The sequence below is a fragment of the Moschus berezovskii genome, chromosome 5 (assembly GCF_049115385.1).
Source record: "Moschus berezovskii isolate FMDL1 chromosome 5, NW_MosBer_1.0, whole genome shotgun sequence".
Taxonomy (NCBI): domain Eukaryota; kingdom Metazoa; phylum Chordata; class Mammalia; order Artiodactyla; family Moschidae; genus Moschus; species Moschus berezovskii.
In genome coordinates, this window is record NC_142464.1 from 68,549,694 (window position 1) to 68,569,640 (window position 19,947).

The 19,947-nt window shown below is 42.5% G+C and overlaps 1 protein-coding gene across 6 annotated transcripts in view; it reads right to left on the reverse strand.

The window, feature by feature from the left end:
- Window positions 1-19,947, reverse strand: part of RBM47 (RNA binding motif protein 47) — a 177,237-nt gene that overhangs the window by 84,625 nt on the left and 72,665 nt on the right. The window contains exon 1 of one of the 6 annotated variants that reach the window (XM_055434461.2): window positions 574-5,396. The exons of the other annotated variants lie outside the window; for them this stretch is intronic. The gene's annotated coding sequence lies outside the window, so the exon portion shown is untranslated. Of the gene's footprint in view, window positions 1-573; window positions 5,397-19,947 lie in introns of those variants that run through there. 6 annotated transcript variants of the gene reach the window in all.

Below are 19,947 nucleotides of genomic sequence, written 5' to 3' on the forward strand. Positions count from 1 at the left end.
GCGTTGAGTCATTTGTTTCTCCAAAACTGTGTATGACCAGGATATAAAGTTATTCCTAGCAACTGTGTTCTAAAAACAAAAATTTGAGGATAGGAAGAGTCTTTCAAGCTGACCTTTAATCGGGGCAAGGAGTGGGTAAGAGAGAAAGTTTAAGACTATTTTCACAAAACCCGAGCCACCATTTAGCAAAAGCTTTTCAGGGAGTGAGTCACGGGGTATAATGAAACGCAAATCACAAGGTTACACGTTGCCTCCTAGGAACCACTGCATCTGGTTCCGAATTCTTTGCTAAAGCAAACGCTAAGTTCTGATTCAGGCCATAGGGAAACCTCAAGCGCAGGTAGATTTTACCTCCCTCTCTGTGACATACACGTCCCTGGACTAAAACCGAAAACAACATTCAACCGAAACTGAAGATTACAATTATTCAGGGACTCCGATCCACAGAAAAATACAGTTCGTAAAGCAATTCTTTGGCCCCCTTCCTCACCATTCCTGCCCCTTCAGCAGAAGGAACACGTATGTAATCTAACATTTTAAACATGTATAAAAACTAAAGTATGAAACGAGTACCTGCCAAACACCTGGAGCTCCCTTTCCCCTGCTGGCTCTCTCCTCCTACACTCTGGCAACGGAATGCCCTTCAAAACCGTGGCTCAGTGCTTTTGGTAAATGTTTTACGAGACACTAAACAGCCTTGTGTCCCACCCTCAGAGCAAACACCATTGAGAGAACACAATATAATGGTCGAAAAGATATCGTGTGATGTGATGTGCAGTAATGCAAATGAACAGGCGGGCTCTATTTACACACTTCCCCTTAAGGGGGAAAAGAAAATCCCAAACTTCCAAGGGGTGGGGGTGGGCTACCAGGAAGGGTTCGCAGATACAAACTTGGAGTTTTGTGTGGGTTTTTTTTTTTTAAGCCTCATTATGATAAGCTCATTGTTCTAATCCCCAAGCAAGTCTTGGCTTGTTAAAACGAAAAAGTGTCAAAGGCAAGAGGAGTTAAAGGGTAGAGGTCACGAGTGAATCTGTAGAGACTGCCACATCTAAACATGTACCATGTATTTCTATTTTTCAGAGCAAAGCAGACACCAAAAAAGCTTTACAGAAACCATCTTCCACAAAAAATAAAACGTACTTCCCATTTTCCATACCCTTCAAGTAATTCACAGTTAAAAACCAACTCTGCTCCAAACCAGAAGTTTTGCATTCCATTCAAGTTAACAATTACAACTGGAGGATAACAGAAACTGGCTGGCACTGAATTATTAGCATACCCAAAAGTCAGGTGCCTCTTGGTACCACCAGGGTTAACAAGATAAAGAGAGAGCACCCAGGGATCATCTACAGCACACATGAACGTCGATGAAGTTCGGAGCTCCTGTGGGCAGCTCGCACCTACCTGCTCTTGGAGCTGAGAAATGAGAAAACAGAACTATCCCATGACCGTCAAGCCGACTCCATAAAAAGAGACCAAGGCCGTAGAGAGAAGGAATTGACTTTGGCTTTGGAATCTCACACCCAGCCAGGTTAGGCAAACAAGAAAACCCATTCCCTAGTCCCCACCCCCACTGGAGTCCCCAGGAATACCTAGAATTCTTCATTTCATACCTTTAGGATATCCAGTGGGGTAGGTAGAAAGAAAACTGAACAGGGATTGTGATCAAGGCTTTTGGGCACACCAGTTGTGTGACCTTGAGCAAATCACTTAACCTCTCTGAGCCTGTTTTCCTCATCTATAAAATAAAAATGTCTAAAACCAGGGAAGATTTATCCAAAGAACTGCCAGCGCTCTTAATCTGAGAGCATAGAAAATGGCATATACACATTTTCAAAGCATTTTCAAGGTAGCTGTCCATTTTTTCTCCCCCACCCCTTACCTCCATAGGTCCTATCTTGTTTCCAGTTTCCTCAGTATTACAGATGCCTCAGGTTAGTGCTGTGACTAATCCACCTTGGGTGGGTATCCTAAAGGCCGGTTATCTGCCTCCCAGAGGCGTGGTGAGCCGACCTCCCCAGCCTCCAGCCCAGGCTGCCAGTGCCTGTGCTTTCACAATATTTCTCCTCTTGAATTCATCTTGCCCTCTAACACAGATACCTGCATGCTTGCCTCCCTTCCCCTTTCCTTCTCTCTCTTACTTTTTTTCTCATTTTCTCTTTTCTATCCCCCTTTCCATCCTTCCTTTTTTGCCCGACTCCTTGACAGAGAGATGATGTGTATGTAGACATCAATTACTTCTTTCACTCTCTTTCTTCTTTTATTTTATGTGATAAACAAGCTGGTGAGGGAGTGAAACAGATGTGTTATCATCCAGATTCTACTGAAGAGAGATCCAGAAAGTCTCAACAGCTGGCTCTAGGTCACAAGGCTGAAGCTGGACTTTCCTGACAGGCCAAGGTTTCTTTCCCTCCTTCATGGCCAGGACCACCCAATTCCCCACCCTCAGATATGCCTCTTCTCAGAGCCTCAAATTCTCCATATGGCATGACTGAGTCTCTCTGCTAATTCCGGCATATTCTCATCTTCCTCCCTCTGGGCTCATCAAATTCTTATCCTATTTGGGGGGCAGGGGGGTCTATCTCACTTGACCTCCCCCAGCCCACCTCCCCTTCTTTAAGCAAACCAAAGAGGAACAAATCTGCAAAGTGACAAACCCACACAAGTGGGGAATAATTATTCACTTCATAGGAGTCTTCTTTCCCTTGGGTACCCAAACCACGTTGTACCACATATCCACATACAAGTCAACCACTTTCTAGACCATAAGAATAGCCTCCTCTGCATCCTTAGCATGCTGTCCAGTGCTTATGGTTAAGGAACGTATTTGAATTCTGAAGAAAAAAAAGTGTGAAGACAATATCAGAATCCAAAGTAGTGCCTAATGGAGTAAACTCCAGGTATGACTCCAGGTATGACTTGAGAGTTTAGGGTTTTGATGTAGTAGCTGTGTTTTGTTCTGTATTCAAAGAGGATGAGAAACGTGGATTATAAAGACAAGGTGGCAAATAAATTAACCATCAAATCATGCCATGAAACAAGAACCAATGATTAAATGCCGGACAGGGAAGCCTGGCATGCTGCAGTCCACGGGGTCTCAAAGAATTGGACACAGATTAGCGACTGAATGACAATTACCGGTTACCTGAGAAACAATCCTGGTGATGGACAGAGAAGCCTGGCGTGCTGCATTCCATGGGGTGGCCAAGGGTTGGACATGACTGAGTGACTGAACTGAGGAGATAGGTTCAGAGAACCTGCCCCAGGGCATGCTCTTTGCTGATAAGGGCAGAGCTGAGAATCAGAGCAGATCCAATCCAGTCACTGCTCTTCATCTTAGCCACTCTCTCCTGCCACAAAGACCCTGGCTCCAGGGAGGATCTGTTGCTCAAATCCAGAGTCACCTGTGCATGCTTTCTAGGCTCTACAAGAACACATTTGGCCCTGTTCTTCTACTCCTTTTCCCTGGGTTCCCCAATCCTTCTTTTCACCTTTTCACCCCAAGACAATCTGTCCTGATCACTTTGAAATCTATTGACAGATTCTACTATTGAGGATCTCAGTTGACCACAAAATCTGAGATATGGATAGTATGGATTTCCCCACTTCAAGTAAGCCTTTATGTTCATTTTTTTCCTATGGCCACAAATTTGATATTTGACTTTAAACACTGTGGGCTGTGTTAAAATTCCCTGCATCAAATACAGTCCTTGGTGTTCTACTGAATTCAAATATTTCATCTCCTGCTGCTCAGAGGATAAATTCTTTGTCCCTGAGAAAGAACTGTGCCTTCCAGGCAATATAAATGTTTGATAATAGCATTTTCCCATCTCTAGCCATGCAATTCTAAGTTGGGTTTTGTGCTATTGTTTTGGGTATGCCAGCATGTGGGTGTCCCCCTGGTACTTATAACTGCCTAGTTCTTTTAGGGCAGAAAAATCAAATTTCTCTGCTCTTTCACCAGAGCGTCTGTTGTTCCAGAGACCCACCTCTAGCTTAGATATATCTGAATCTAGCATGTATATGCCTGCAAGATGGTTCCAGATTCTGAAAGGGGTTTTGCGTTCTCTCAGACACCAGTAATAAGAAGGAGGAAGCAGCAAGAGAAGGTTTTACTTGGAGCGAGGCGAGTAAGTCTCACAGAATCCTGCAGGGGTCTTTACTCCTCTGACTCATTTAAGCCCCTTTAGTTTTCTGGAGAGGGCATCCAAGAGCATCCTGAAGGCAGCCTCAGAAACTTCTGGTCACCCAGCCCAGCCTAAATCAAACCCTAAGAAAGGTCCCAACAGTCCCTGGTGTTTTTTGCTTAAGGAAGGAGATATTGGAACAGATGAGGGGAACACATGATGAATCGACACACAGTCCATCATTGTCTTTTACTGGGACAGTAACAGTTTCACTGGAACCAGACGGTTCTCAAAGTGAGGTCCCTGGATCCCCTGGGAGATCCTTTCAGAGGTCTGCAAAGTCAAAACAATTTTCATAATAATACTAATATTTCTGTATTTTACTGTGTTGACATTTGCACCAATGATGAAAAGGCAGCAGAGGGTAAAACTGCTGGTACCTCAACACAAAAGAAGACAGTGGCATCAATTTGTGCTAGTAATCACAGCATTTTTCTATTAGCAAGCACTAGAAGTTGTCTTTATTATTTTTTTGAATGTACTTGAAGCAGGAAAATATTAATTCCATTATTTAATACATCTTGAGCATGTATCTTTTTAAATATTCTGTGTGATGAAATGGGAAGCATGCAGAAAACACTCTTGCTGCATACTTAATCATGACCATAGACTCAAGAAAAGTCATGTGTGTGACAGTTACAGGGTGAACTACAGCTGCTTCTGTCACAGAACACTATTTTTACTTGAAAGAATGACTGACAGCTAAACTATGGTTATCCAGATACTGGGTATTTGTAGATACTTTCTGGAAAAAAAAATGAAATGTGCCCATCACGTCAAATAATACAACTAATAGTATTTGTCTCCAATGATAAAATTGGAGCTTTCAAGCAAAAGTTAAATTTTTGAAGAACTTACATTCACCACCATGAGTTTAATAGCTTGCCATATTAAATGCTTTTCTGATGAAATTAGTTGTGATATTAGTAAATGTGATTTTTAAAAATATTATATAATGAAATGTGTCAATATTTCAATGATTTCACAATTCAGTTAACCAGTATTTTCCAAATGACCAATTCATAATGTTACAGAATCACACATAGTGAAAGATCCATTTATAGTACAAGTAAACTAGCGGATTTTAACATGAGTATAAAAATTTCACTGATACGGTTTCAGATTCCATACTACAAACTAATTTTTAAGAAACTATCTCTTATAGAGTTTGGCTTTAATAGCAAAGAAGAGCGTTCTCAACTATCTGAAAGGTATATCAAAATATCCTTCTCTTTTTCAACTACATATCTCTGTGAAGCTGAGTATTCTTTATTTACTTCAATAAAAATAACATTTCACCAGATTGAAGGCAGAAGCAGATATAAGGATATAGTTGACTTCTATCAAGCCGGTCATTAAAGAGATTTGCAAAAATATAATGTGCTTTCTATCATCTATTTTTTTTGAAATACAGTTTTTCATAAAATGTTATTTATGCTAACATAAGAAATTCCAATTATTTTTGAAGTACTTAATAAATATTTTTAATTTCTTAGTTTGAATTTCTAATGTGGTAAATAGTTACAGATATAATCCACATAAACAAGAGCACTCTGGGTTCCTCTTACTTTCCTTAAGAATGTAAAGACAGGGTTGCCAGATTCAGCAAATAAAAATGCAGATCCCAGTTAATTTCTGTTAATTTTAATTTTATATTGAAGTATAGTTGATTAACACTGTTGTGTTAGTTAAATTTGAATTTCAGATAAACAACAAATAATATTTTAGTTTAAATATCCATGCAACTTTGGGGACATATTTATACTAAAAAAAAATTATTGTTTATCTGAAGTTTATAACTGAGTGTCCTTTATTTGCCTGTTAAGATGTGCTGAGCCCAGAAAGTTTGAGAAAGGCTGCAGCAGACCATGACCCGCACACATGTGCTAACACACTAATGTGTATTTAACACCAACTGTGTTCCAGACCCAGCACTAAATCCTTGACAAATACTACCTCTTCAATCATCTCCAAAATCTTATGTGGCAAGTATTACTGAGATCCCTAGTTAAGTAAAACTAGTTACTGGTGGAAGGCAAGACTGGAACTCACTCACACAGACACCAAAATCTCAACTGGTAACCATTAGGCTTACACTGAAATCTAATGGATAATCCCAAAGATGATGGGTTTTTCTGCAGATTTGCGTCTCCAAATTTTAGCAAATCAATTTCTTCTTTTCTCTGTCTCACAGCTGTGTATATGTTCTTCTATCAGTAATGATGGAAGTCAAGGCTGTGTGTCAGGAAATTCTATCCAGAACTGGCTGTTAGTATTTGACTCAGAGCAAACTATCCTAATGGATGCTTCCCTGGGCATGACAACTTCCTTTTTCAGGGCTGGGAATTCCAGAATGGAGCAGTGGTTAACGGGCACTGCTCGTTACTACTAATTGGAAGCTGCTGGGAGCTTGGGGCTAGACTGGAATCATCCCTGAGAATTGGTAATTTCTCCAAATGAATCTGTACCAACTGAAGCAAATGCAACTATTGTTTTAAGTGAGCCAAGGTCCTATTTTTCATATAATCATGACCCAGGCCACTGGATATATTTAAGGAGATAAGGTTTGACAGTAAACAAACTAGGGAAAGTGAATTTTTTTAATGATACAGCATGGCAGCAAGGGTATATACTCACTGCACCTCAAGATCTGCAAACACAAAAATGAATTTGCTTGCAGGCAACTCGGACCTTCCCCCCGCCAATCACAGAGGTGGTGCCATGATAAAGAACCTCCTGCCTATGTAAGAGATGTGGGTTCAATCCCTGGGTCGGGAAGAACCCCTGGAGTAGGGCATGGCAACCCACTCCAGTATTCTTGCGTGGAGAATCCCCATGGACAGAGAAGCCTGGCAGGCTGTAGTCCATGGGGTCGAAAAAGAGTCAGACACGACATAGTGATTTAGCATGCATGCCCCAGTCACCTTTCTTCTCCTCCAGTTTCAAGAGTATGTCCCCACCCCCGTCAGCTAGACACGGAGGAGGGGCTACACAAGTCTAGACTGCATGGCAAGAGGAAGGCCCCCAAGGCACCGAAAAGAACCAAGCTTGATCCTTGTGTTTGTATTTACTTTATCTGGGCTGCCTGTACGATGAGGACAGCAATATTCAGTCCATAGCGTCCCAAAGAGTCGGACACCACTGAGTAACTAACTACTACTACTACTACTATGCATAATGAAGTGTAGAAAGTGAGAAACATGCAAGGGAGGCAGAGACAGAGAAACTAGCCTTTCAGACAGGAAAATTTATTTAACAAAGAGAAGATTTACCTTTCAGATCTTTTGTTTTGTAAATTTGGATATTTGTTAGATGTGAGACACACCAGATTATATTAAAGGCGGTTGTGTATACAGAAGGGTGATAGAACTTTGAAAATTAGTCTGGAAGAGAGAATGGGACAAAAGGAGAAGAAAAAAGTGTAGATCTGAAAGATTTTCCAGGCAAGAATACTGGAGTGGTTGCCATTTCCTTCTCCAGGGGATCTTCCCCTCCCAGGGTCTCTCGCACTGCAGGCAAACTCTTTACTGACTGAGCAACCAGGGAAGTTGGCCACAGGACTTCACCCCAATCCCAAAGAAAGGCAATGCCAAAGAATGCTCAAACTACCGCACTCATCTCATACGCTAGTAAAGTCATGCTCAAAATTCTCCAAGCCAGGCTTCAGTAATACGTGAACCGTGAACTTCCAGATGTTCAAGCTGGATTTCAAAAAGGCAGAGGAACCAGAGATCAAATTGCCAACATCTGCTGGATCATCGAAAAAGCAAGAGAGTCCCAGTAAAACATCTATTTCTGTTTTATTGACTATGCCAAAGCCTTTGGCTATGTGGATCACCACAAACTGTGGAAAATTCTTCAGGAGATGGGAATACCAGACCACCTGACCTGCCTCTTGAGAAACCTGTATGCAGGTCAGGAAGCAACAGTTAGAACTGGACATGGAACAACAGACTGGTTCAAAATAGGAAAAGGAGTATATCAAGGCTGTATATTGTCACCCTGCTTATTTAACTTATATGCAGAGTACATCATGAGAAACGCTGGGCTGGAGGAAGCATAAGCTGGAATCAAGATTGCCAGGAGAAATATCAGTAACCTCAGATATGCAGATGACACCACCCTTATGGCAGAAAGTGAAGAAGAACTAAAGAGCCTCTCGATGAAAGTGAAAAAGGAGAGTGAAAAAGTTGGCTTAAAGCTCAACATTCAGAAAACGAAGATCATGGCATCCAGTCCCATCACTTCATGGCAAATAGATGGGGAAACAGTGGAAACAGTGGCTGACTTTATTTTTTTGGACTCCAAAATCACTGCAGATGGTGACTGCAACGATGAAATTAAAAGATGCTTACTCCTTGGAAGGAAAATTATGACCAATCTAGACAGCACATTAAAAAGCAGAGGCATTACTTTGCCAACAAAGGTCCGTCTAGTCAAAGCTATGGTTTTTCCAGTGGTCATGTATGGATATGAGAGTTGGACTGTGAAGAAAGCTGATCGCCGAAGAATTGATGCTTTTGAACTGTGGTGTTGGAGAAGACTCTTGAGAGTCCCTTGGACTGCAAGGAGATCCAACCAGTCCATCCTAAAGGAAATCAGTCCTGAATATTCATTGGAAGGACCGAGGCTGAAGCTGAAACTCCAGTACTTTGGCCACCTGATGCGAAGAGCTGACTCATTTGAAAAGACCCTGATGCTGGGAAAGATTGAGGGCAGGAGGAGAAGGGGACGACAGAGGATGAGATGGTTGGATGGCATCACCAACTCAATGGACATGAGTTTGGGTAAACTCCGGGAGTTGGTGATGGACAGGGAGGCCTGGCGTGCTGCAGTCCATTGGGTGACAAAGAATCAGAGAGAACTGAGTGACTGAACTGAACTGAACTGACCAGGGAAGTTAGATAATTAAGAAGTACATTTTAGGAACCAAATCTTGGTGAGAACCTAGAGAGCAGGCCTAGGTAGAGAGAGGGTTTGGAGAAATCCAAGGGCCTTTTCCATGGGGTATCTGAAGGGAACGTAAAAGAGTAATTAAAAAAAAAAATTTAAAACAGTCAACTTCACCCAGTGTCTCAGGCCCACATGGCAGGGCTGCTGTCTGTGCTCAGATACCAGCCCAGCCCTACTTGGTGGCCCCTGTGTCTCCTGGGCAGTCTCTCTATCTGCATATGCAATCCAGATCCCTCAAGCACTGAAAGGAGTGTCTGGGATGAGAGGGAAAAGAAAAAGAATAACAAACTGAGATACAAGCCCGGCTCTTGCCTCAGATAAGCTCGGATGACCATGGAGTGTGCAGATTTTCCCTTCAAGGGGCCTTCAGAATTTATTCTCCTGAATGCTGAATGTCAAGGAAGACACAGCCAGAAACTGTGACTCATCAAATTTCCAACGTCAAGACCAGAGAGCACAGACTGGATCCAAGGACTAGCTTTGCACTCAGAGTCAAGGCCCCTGCCTGCTTCCAACAGAAAGCGGGTGGAGCTGTGGCCCAGCCTTCGCCCCCAGCCCGCTGCCTTTCCCTGACTTCGGCACATGGAGAAGAGGGAGTTTTATCCACTGTGCTTGAGCCACAGGCCATCAGGACATTTCAGAAAGCGATCTGCCTTGAAAAGTGGTGGGATGTGTACATGAAGGTTACTCACTGGCCATTTGTGTAGAGCCACATAGTACATATTTTCAGCTCTGCAGGTCAAATGGTTATATATGTTTCTTTTTCTGTTTTTTGAGAAAGCCTTAAAAATGTTACAACCATTCTGAGTTACACACAAAAACTGGCAGCCGAGTGGGCCTTAGTTTGCTGGTCTCTTACTTAGAGCAACAGCTAAGGGTGGGCAGCATAAACTAGGGGTTTCTGCCTGCAGTTTGGTTGTTAAAACCATGAGGCAGGGAGTTGCAGCTACTGAAGCCAGAGCCCCTAGAGCCTGTGAGAAGTCACTGCAATGAGAAGCCCATGTACACAACTAGGGAGTAGCTCTCGCCCGCTGCAATTAGAGAAAGGCCCGCACAGCAAGAAAGACCCAGCATGGCCAAAAGAAATAAATTAATTAAAACAAAACAAACCATGAGGCAGCTGTCACATTGCCTTGTTGCTGACAAAGACCACTAATTATCCATTGCACTTGCCTGGTCTAACATTCTCTGTTTGTGGAGTCATCTTCCCTTTGCTATGGTCCTCTTCAAAGAAGAATTTAGCTATAGATCTGGTGAAATCAAACCTTAAAATGATAGTCTTATATAGTCAGAAAATTAGATAAATGGGATGGAATTTTAAATAAGTTAGAATATTTGTAACAGGCTAGTTTTCACTTTTTTTCAGGTGTATCTATGTGTGTGTGTGTACATGAGTGCATTTCTGCTTAAAAGTGAACACTCCATACTTCGGCAGTCGTCATAATTGTGTGTGTGCTCAGTTGTGTCTGACTTATTGTGACCCCATGGACTTTAGCCCACTGATTTCCTCTGTCCATGGGATTTTCCAGGCAAGAATACTGGAATATTCTTACTGGGTTGCCATTTCCTACTGCAGGGGATCTTCCCAACCCAGGGATCGAACCTGAATCACTTGCGTCTCTTGCATTGGCAGGCTGATTTTTTACCAATTGCACCACCTGGGAAGCGTGCCTATGTATCACGAAATTCCAAAGATGGAAAAGTCCTCCGACAGAGCCTGGCCTATAACTGTTTACATTTGGGGAAACTATAACCTGCTTCAGTTAAATGAGATAGTCCAAGTTACACAATGACTGGCAGAAGAGCTAGGGCCAGAAACTTGGTTTCCTAATTTCCAAAGTAGTTCTCTTTCTACTAGTCTACTTCATTGCACATTGCCAAGTTGGTAGTAAAAATTCAACAAATACTTACAGTATTTCCATATATGCCCAGCACTGGCTTGTGCTCTGGGATACAAAAGAAGTGTAAGAGAAGAGTCCCGCCCAAGAAGAGCTTTTGAGCTCACTGAGAAAGCAAGGCACACACACACACACAAGAAACAAATATATTGTTTTACATTATTATGTAATTGCAGGGCAAAAACAGAACTGATAAAGCTTCCTATGATGATGGAAGATTTCTCTGTTTTTGCTGTTCAACACAGTGGCCAGTAGCCATGTGTGGCTGCTGAGTACTTAAAATGTGGGTAGTGGGGCTTCCCTGGTGGCTCTGCTGGTTGACGCAGGAAGACACGGGTTCAATCCCTGATCTGGTAAGATCCCACATGTTGCAGAGCAACTAAGCCCGTGCGCCACAACCATTGAGCCCGTTCGCCCCAACTACCGAAGCCTTTGCTCTAGGGCGCCTATGCTCCACAAGAGAAGCCACCGCAGTGAGAAGCCGGCACACCAAAACTGCAGAGTAGCCCCTGCTCACTGAAACTCGAGAAAAGCCCGTGCAGCAACGAACACCCAGCACAGCCAAAAAGAAAATTAATTTTTTAAAAATGTGGGTAGTTCTTGGACTCTTTAATCAATAAAAATTAATAAGAGGTGAGAAGAGGAATTCAGGCAAAGTTTTATTAAGACTCCTGCTGTAGCACAAGAGAGTGAGGCGGGGTGAGCTGGTCCCTTAAATGGGTTGAGGGTAGGCACGGAGCAGTGGGATGGGCCAGAGCGGTGGCTTAGGTGGTTAGCCCATCCTCTTGATGGTGCTGCGTGCAGGGATCATGTGTAGTACCCTGCTCTGGCTCCCAGCACCTCAGAAGCAGCAGTTAGCCTTTTTGGTTTTGGCCTTTTAGTGTTTGGTTCATAATTTGCCTCAACTGAGGATGTGCAGTTATTTTTAGTTCCTCATAGTTTCTTTGTGTTTTGTTGCTGGAGGAGACATTTGTCCAGGAGCAAGCAGTGCAATAAAAGGTCCCAGGACCTAAGACCCAGACTGTTTCATGACTAAGGAAGTGAACTTTTAATGGTTTTTAATTCCCTGGTAGCTCAGTGGGTAAAGTCTGCCTGCAGTGCAGGAGACCCGAGTTTGATCCCTGGGAGAAGGAAATGGCAACCCACTCCAGTATTCTTGCCTGGAAAATCCCCATGGACAGAGAAGCCTGGTGGGCTACAGTCCATGGAATCCCAAGGGTCAGACAGGACTTAGCCACTAACCCACCACCAGAATTTTAATCAGTTTAAATAACCACATGTGGCTAGTGGTTACTGTATTGGGCATCACAGGTATAAAAAAGCAGTTAAAGATATGGATGAAAGATATGTAACATGAAATCCTGCCACTTCTCCCTCTTGCACCTTTGGCAGAAACCACTGTGGCTCACAGAACCCATTCCCTCTGAGCAGGGATGAGCTCTCAGAATTCTCCATATTTTCAATTGCTAGGATCTGGCATTTATAATGAAACCTATTTGCCATCCTTGAGACAAATAGAAGGTGACAAATGTAGCAGAAGAAGGAAGTACTCGGGCCAAGCTTAGAAAGGCAGCCTTTAGACAGATACAGAGAAAGGGGCAGATTGTGTGGGGCTCTCCATGGGAGGAACAGCATGAGCAAAGCAACTGATAGAGTTCTCCTGGTTCCAGGACAAGGGGGATGCTGAGCTAGCCAGAAAGGGGGGGTATGGTGGAGATAAGGGGTCATGCAGAGGGTGGGACTAGATGAAGGAGACCTTTGGATTCCAGAAGGTTAGACTTTTTCTCAAGAGCAATGGGAGCCCCTGAAGGTTTAAGCAGGATAATGACAGGAGAAAAACATGTTTTAAGAATTCGAGCTGATAGTGAACCACAGATAGGATTGTATAATGGACACTTACATTCAGAGACCAGAATTGATGTGGTGCTAAAGAAGACTCTTTAGGACCCCTTGGACAGCAAGGAGATCAAACTAGTCAAGCTGAAGGAAATCAACCCTGAATATTCATTGGAAAGACTCATGCTGAAGCTGAAGCTCCAATACTTTGGCCACCTGATTCGAAGAGCTGACTCACTGGAAAAGACTGGGAAAGATTGAGGGCAGGAGAAGAAGGGGGTGACAGAGAATGAGATCATTGGATGGCATTACCGAATCAATGTACATGAGTTTCAGCAAACTCTGAGAGACAGTGAAGGGCAGGGAAATGTGGTGTGTTGCAGTCCATGGGGTCGCAAAAAGCTCGGCACGAATTAGCAACTGAACAACAACAAAGAAGGCTATTTTGCTAAAGGTTCTTGGTTTTTCTTTAGTTCTTGGTAACACTTGCTTATTAAGGAAAATGAGTAAATCACTGAAAGCATATATAAAAATTAAAACTAGACCTCTACCTTTCACACTCAACCATAGTTGGCATTTTGATGTAGCTTCTTCTAGGCTGCTTTTTTTTTCCCCTCTACCATTGCTATTGGAATAAATCAGGAATAAAGTTAGGACTAGAACTAGGAAGATGGTAGTGTGAACAAAGAGGGAAAGCTACAAAAGCAATTTTTAAATGAGACAGCAGAGTGATGAGTAAAAATAATCTCTTCTTATTGGTGTCTAATTAAAGGACAGATGACATTTTCGAGACCTTCTCTAGACCTAAAATGGAACTAAACCGTTTATATGCATGTCTCCGTGCATTTCGGAGGAGGCAATGGCAAGCCACTCCAGTACTCTTGCCTGGAAAATCCCATGGATGGAGGAGCCTGGTAGGCTGCAGTCGATGGGGTTGCTAAGAGACAGTCACGACTGAGCGATTTCACTTTCACTTTTCACTTTCATGCATTGGAGAAAGAAATGGCAACCCACTCCAGTGTTCTTGCCTGGAGAATTCCAGGGATGGGGGGAGCCTGGTGGGCTGCTGTCTATGGGGTCACACAGAGTCAGACACGACTAATGTGACTTAGCAGCAGCAGCTCTGTGCATTTTAGTGAACACACATAGCGGGAGTTATCAAGACAATAAAGTTTCCTTGATCATTACACTGTCAATAGCATAGACTCCATTGTAATCTGTAAGATTTTAGGTGTAAAGTGATTAAAGTGTATATTCTCAGCAGTGTCGTAGGGAGGATGTGTAGATGTGGGTCCCAGGACATGTCATTGGGTGGTGTAAACAGGGGATCTAGTCTCAGACAGCACGCCACCAAGTAGTGAAAGCATCTTCCTAAGACCCAAAGGCTTTTAAGGCCCAAACCATTTTCACAGACCACAGGAAAAAAACAAACAAAAAAAAACCCAGCTGCTAGAGAACACAAATTATGCTTTCCAGAAAAGTCCTTCACCAGGTTAATAAGCAAAAACATAAACCAGTGGTTCTCCACGTGGGACCTATATGAGACTCAATCTTGGAGTTTTCAAAAAATACTGATGGTTGGGTTCCTCCTCAGATATCAGGGTCTCAGTAAGCAGGGCCTATGCAATTTTCTTTTTTTTTTTAAGTTCTCAAGATGATTAACGCCTAAAGCACCAACAGATATCCCAGGGCTAGAACAGTTCAAAGGGTCTGGGGGCAGTGAGTGATCCAGACCTGAATGACTGTGTTCTTAGCCATGCTGGTGAAAAGCTGTAACCAGTTCCTTAGTGAAGGGGAACTAGAGGCCAAAAGAGAACCCACCACGAAACTTTTAAATTTGCATATTAAACTATACATAGCTTCCATTTTCAGAGTATACGATCCGTCATTTTCAATACACCCTTTCATCATTTTCACTGAACCAAGTGTGAATGAACTCCTGAGGACTATGGCTAGTCAATGAACTCTGGCCAATGAAGCTTGCCTTTCTCTGAGGATCCCTTGCCTTCTGAGGGGCTACTAGTTAAACAGTGTGGACGCTGGCCTCAGATGGACCTCAGTGAGCGTGCCAGCTTTGCTGTGCACTCACGAAAACTCTGTGATCTTGTGCAAGTTACACATTCTGTTTCATACCTCAGTTTCCTTAGCTGCCAAATAGGATCTTAATGCTTTTTGGGATTAGTGTAGAAATTAAATGAGGCCATACAGGTAAAAGGCTTCCCTGGTAGCTCAGATGGTAAAGAATCTGCTTGCAATGCAGCAGACCCGGGTTCAATCCCTGGGGTCAGGAAGATCCCCTGGAGAAGGGAATGGCAGCCCACCCCAGTATTCTTGCCTGGAAAATTCCACGGACAGAGGAGCCTAGCAGGATATAGTCCATGGGGTCACAAAGAGTCGGACACAACTGAGTGACTAACATTTTCATACAGGTAAAAGAGATAATACCATTAAAAGACTTCTTTGGTGCCTGGCATAGAGTAAGCACTCAAAAAATATTATCATTATTGCCATTATTTATCATTTATTTTCGTCATCACTTCTGGGTTCCTTCTAACGCCAATATTTTACGATTCTAAGAATCGCTGGTGACTGATTGCACAGTAGGAGATTGCCAAAAATTAGCAGCTCCTAACAAGTTAAGATTTAAATAAAGGCCCAGACTGGATTCAGCTCCCTTCATCCCAGCCTGACTCTTCAATAACTACTTCATTCTTTGCTTAAGCTATCCCTTATATGTTGCAGATGCTGGTTTTAATTTCACAATGATGTCACTTATTTTGCAGGCACAGAACGTGGGTCATTCTTGATGAAAGCAATGTAGTTCTTCTGTTACTGTTATTTCTGAGCAGCACAGACACCTGTGAACCTGACTGAAGTGAACGTCAGATCTTCTGCCTCCATCTGTCCCTGCTGCACCAACTGCTAACACTTAGGGGCAAGCTGCCTGAACGTCGGCCCCTCCAACTCAGCATAATTCTGATGCTTGTCTAATGACTGGCATGAAGACGTTGTACTTGGAAACTTTGGGGTTGACATTTGAGTGTTGCCCATGAAATTTGCCTAAAGGCCTAATGCTGACATTAGCCACAGATGTCAGCCTCATAACCGTGAAGTGTTCTCTTTGCTTTCCACCACACCAATACCCTCCTACAGCACATAATGCCATCATCGATCGTCATTCTGCCAAAAGACACACATACTGTTGATGCCCATAGTTCTTTTTCTTTGTCCATGATGGGAACAAACCTCTTCCTTTTAGGAAGACAGTCCTCCTTTTGTAGGCAAACATCCGCCATGATGTTATTGGTTGAGTCATGGCCTACATCTACCTCGCCACCTTTTCATTTTTGAAAATGGGTTACCTTGTTTTGCAAATAGCAAGTCATCAAGCAGGTTGCCAAAGGAACTACTGGCTCTGTGAAACTTTTGTTCAGGTGATGAAATAATTTTAATAAGAGAAATTATCAGTTTGGGATTAGCCACAAACTCCCTGTGAAACCCAGTTTTTCCTAACATATGTTGATTTGGATCCAGAAAACACACCTCAGGATCATCTTAGTTACAGGAATGACATGTCATGAAGTCACTGGTTGATTATATCCACAACAAGCTAAGTGTGAGTTGGGTGTAACTACTTCGATACCAAGTCTTGGAAATTTCTTTGGCATATATCACCATTGGTCTTTATAAATAGCAAAGGACTTTGGCTACACAAAAAGTTACTTTTGCATAAGTTCTCAACACCAGCCAGCTCCATACCTGAATTAGCACTTTTACTAAACTGGATCAGATATCAGACAAAACAAAAGGAGACAAGAGGTCTAGACAAGAAAGTGGCAGATTTATTCTCTGGTAAATCTGGATATAGATGAGAAAAGAGACTCATTAACTTCTACTGCATTTTCAAAAATACATTAAATATATGAGTTATGACGTTGCTTGTTACTTGATTCATTCCTGCTTTATTAACATTTTCTCATAACTAAATGGTCTTCCCAGGTAGCTCAGCTGGTAAAGAATCTGCCTGCAATGCAGGAGACCCCGGTTTGATTCCTTGGTTGGGAAGATCTCTTGAAGAAGGGATAGGTTACCCACTCCAATATTCTTGGGCTTTCCTGGTGACTCAGATGGTAAAGAATCTGTCTGCATTGTGTGAGACCTGGGTTCAATCCCTGGGTTGGGAAGATCCCCTGGAGGAGGGCATGGCAACCCACTCCACTATTCCTGCCTGGAGAATCCCTATTGACTGAGGAGCCTGGCGGACTACAGTCCCTGGAGTTGCAAAGAGTAGGATGTGACTGCGCAACTAAGCACAGCACAGGGCAGCACAGCATAGCATAACTAAATGGCTTCGCTTTCATCCAGAAACTCTTCTGGGGCAAGGATAATGTCTGAACCATCTTTGTATTCCTCACACTCCTGCCCCAGCATCTTTCATTATGGAGTATCTTTATTAACCTGAATCAAATTAAATTATGGGCCTTTTTCCCCCTCTCTGCAGTAATAAGTTATATGGTACAAAGTAAATACTAAGTAGTGACATGTGATGGAAAAAAACATCTATTTTCAGAAGAAGCATAAAAGTCACAATTAGAACCTGCCTTTGGAGATTGACTTGAGCAGCCTGAGGTCATTCTGTGAAGGTCCCCATTTGTAGTTGAGCAAATGAAACAGAATTTGTTTCAACTCACTTGCTTGATCTTTTGTGTACCTGTTCTTTAGCAAGTTTCCTTCATATGGACCATATGAGTTAGGTGACTGTAAGGAGCCTAAGTCCTACTTGAGTTATAGCATCCCTTCTTAAAACAAAATGATGGCAAGATCATTTTCCAGAAGGTAGCCCTTCTGGTAATTTTCAGGGATTTGAGGAAAACTGCTTCTAAGAAATTTGTGTACAGTAAAGGAACATGAAGAGTCATTTTAGCAAAGAAAACAGTATATTAAGCTGTTCACCTTTTCCTCCTTTTCAAAAGTAACTTGCATCTTCAGCTTATAGGTTAAACAATATCCACTCCAGAATTTATTAACTTACTTGGAATGGAAATCTAGGCTATGATGACTAGGAAAGGTCAGCACTCAAAATGTTTCCCTATTTTATTTAAAGGCCACCAGAAATTCTGTGATTTTCCCCCTTTGCCCTTCCTACGAATGTCCACCACCTGATATCCTATCTTGATGGAGGTGCACAGACTTCCTGTGACTTGGGAAAAATCAGATAATGACTGAGATGCTAACTTTTTAAGAGGACTGGCCAAAGAGGTCACCAAATAAAGTTCAAATTTCTATATATCAATCATGGCCAGTGATTCCCTTTCCTTCTGAATGGGGAAAACAGATCAATCTTATCTCAAACTGAGGTAGAAAAATCTTGAAAAATAAAATTAGAAGTTCTGCTAAAAAGATATATCTAGCCCTGGTCAGCCCCTATACTCAACAGATCTCTCAAAAATGACATCAAATTCATTCATGACTAAGAAACCAGCAAGTTTGGTCAATTCAATGGAACTGGGGTTCCATGTTGTCTGTGGTACCTGCACATGTCTAAATGCACAGGTGTGAATTTCTGAATCTGTCAATTAAGCTATTCAGTTGCTCAACAGTATTCTGGATAGAAAATGTCAACATAGAGCATGAAGATTTGATATCTGAGAATCTCATAATGGTCCAAAATGGAAGTAGGGTCAGTAGCTGACCTCTGTCTATTCTAGTTAAACCATATATATATATATATATATATATATACATACATATTTTTTTTTTGGCCATATCACACGACATGTGGGATCCCAACCCAGGATCAAACCTGTCCCCCTGCTGCAGTGGCAGCATAGAGTCTTAACCACTGGACCACCAGGGAAGTCCTCCATATTTTTTTTTCCCTTAAATTTGGATGGAGGAATTATATATTCCATTACCAGTAATCACCCCTCCCTGTATACTTCATGAGAAGAGTTGACTCACTGGAAAAGACTCTGATGCTGGGAAGGATTGGGGGCGGGAGGAGAAGGGGATGACAGAGAGTGAGATGGCTGGATGGCATCACCAACTTGATGGACATGAGTTTGAGTGAACTCCGGGAGTTGGTGATGGACAGGGAGGCTTGGTGTGCTGTGATTCATGGGGTCGCAAAGAGTCAGTCACGATTGAGCGACTGAACTGAACTGATGCCATTAAATAAACAGAGAAAAAGAAAAGTGGACACATTTGTTCATGAAAACAATCCCTCACTAGAAGCTGATCACCCTCTGAGAGGGGTGGATGAGGGAAATTAAGAACACAGATTTGAGAAGAATTCAAAAGATTGGTAGGAAAATAGAACCTGGAATCCAGCTCTAGGAAATGATGCTAATAGGAAAGGAAGAATATATGTTGAACCACAAAACCAAAAAAGTCTCTTAAAGGTCTTTTAAAGACATTCTTACAGACATTTGACTAAGTCAAAAGATTCTTCCAGAATTTGACATTTGTTCATCTGAAGCCACTTTACTTTACCTCGTTCCCCATTAGGTTCACGCTTATTCCTGGAACCTGATGCTCACTGACCCCTTTTGAAACCCTCCAGATACTCTTCATTTGACAAGTGGCTACTGCCTGCCCCAAGTCTCCCATGCCTAGTAAACCATTCCTTCTTCTTTGGGTCTCAGTTAAAACAGCACTGACATTCCAAGAAACCTTCCCTGATGGTCACTCCTTTCACTAACATTCAAAATAGGTCCTCTCTTAATTCCTTATAATTCTTCTTTAGCCCATTCACAACTCTTTCATTATTTAATGTCTGCTTTGACTACCCCTGGTGGCTCAGACAATAAGGAATCTGCCTGCAATGTGGGAGACCTGGGTTCGATCCCCAGGTTGGGAAGATCCCCTGGAGAAGGGAATGGCAACCCACTCCAGTATTCTGGCCTGGAGAATCAGACATGACTTTCACTTTCTTTTGGACTACTAGACCAGGTTCCTGGGGGCAGAAAACCAATCTTTTCTGTCTTAATTACCCAGCATCTAGCACAGAGCCTGGCACTGTGCTAGGGAAAACCTTGGTTAACTGATTCACCTACTGACTTTAGGGTTAA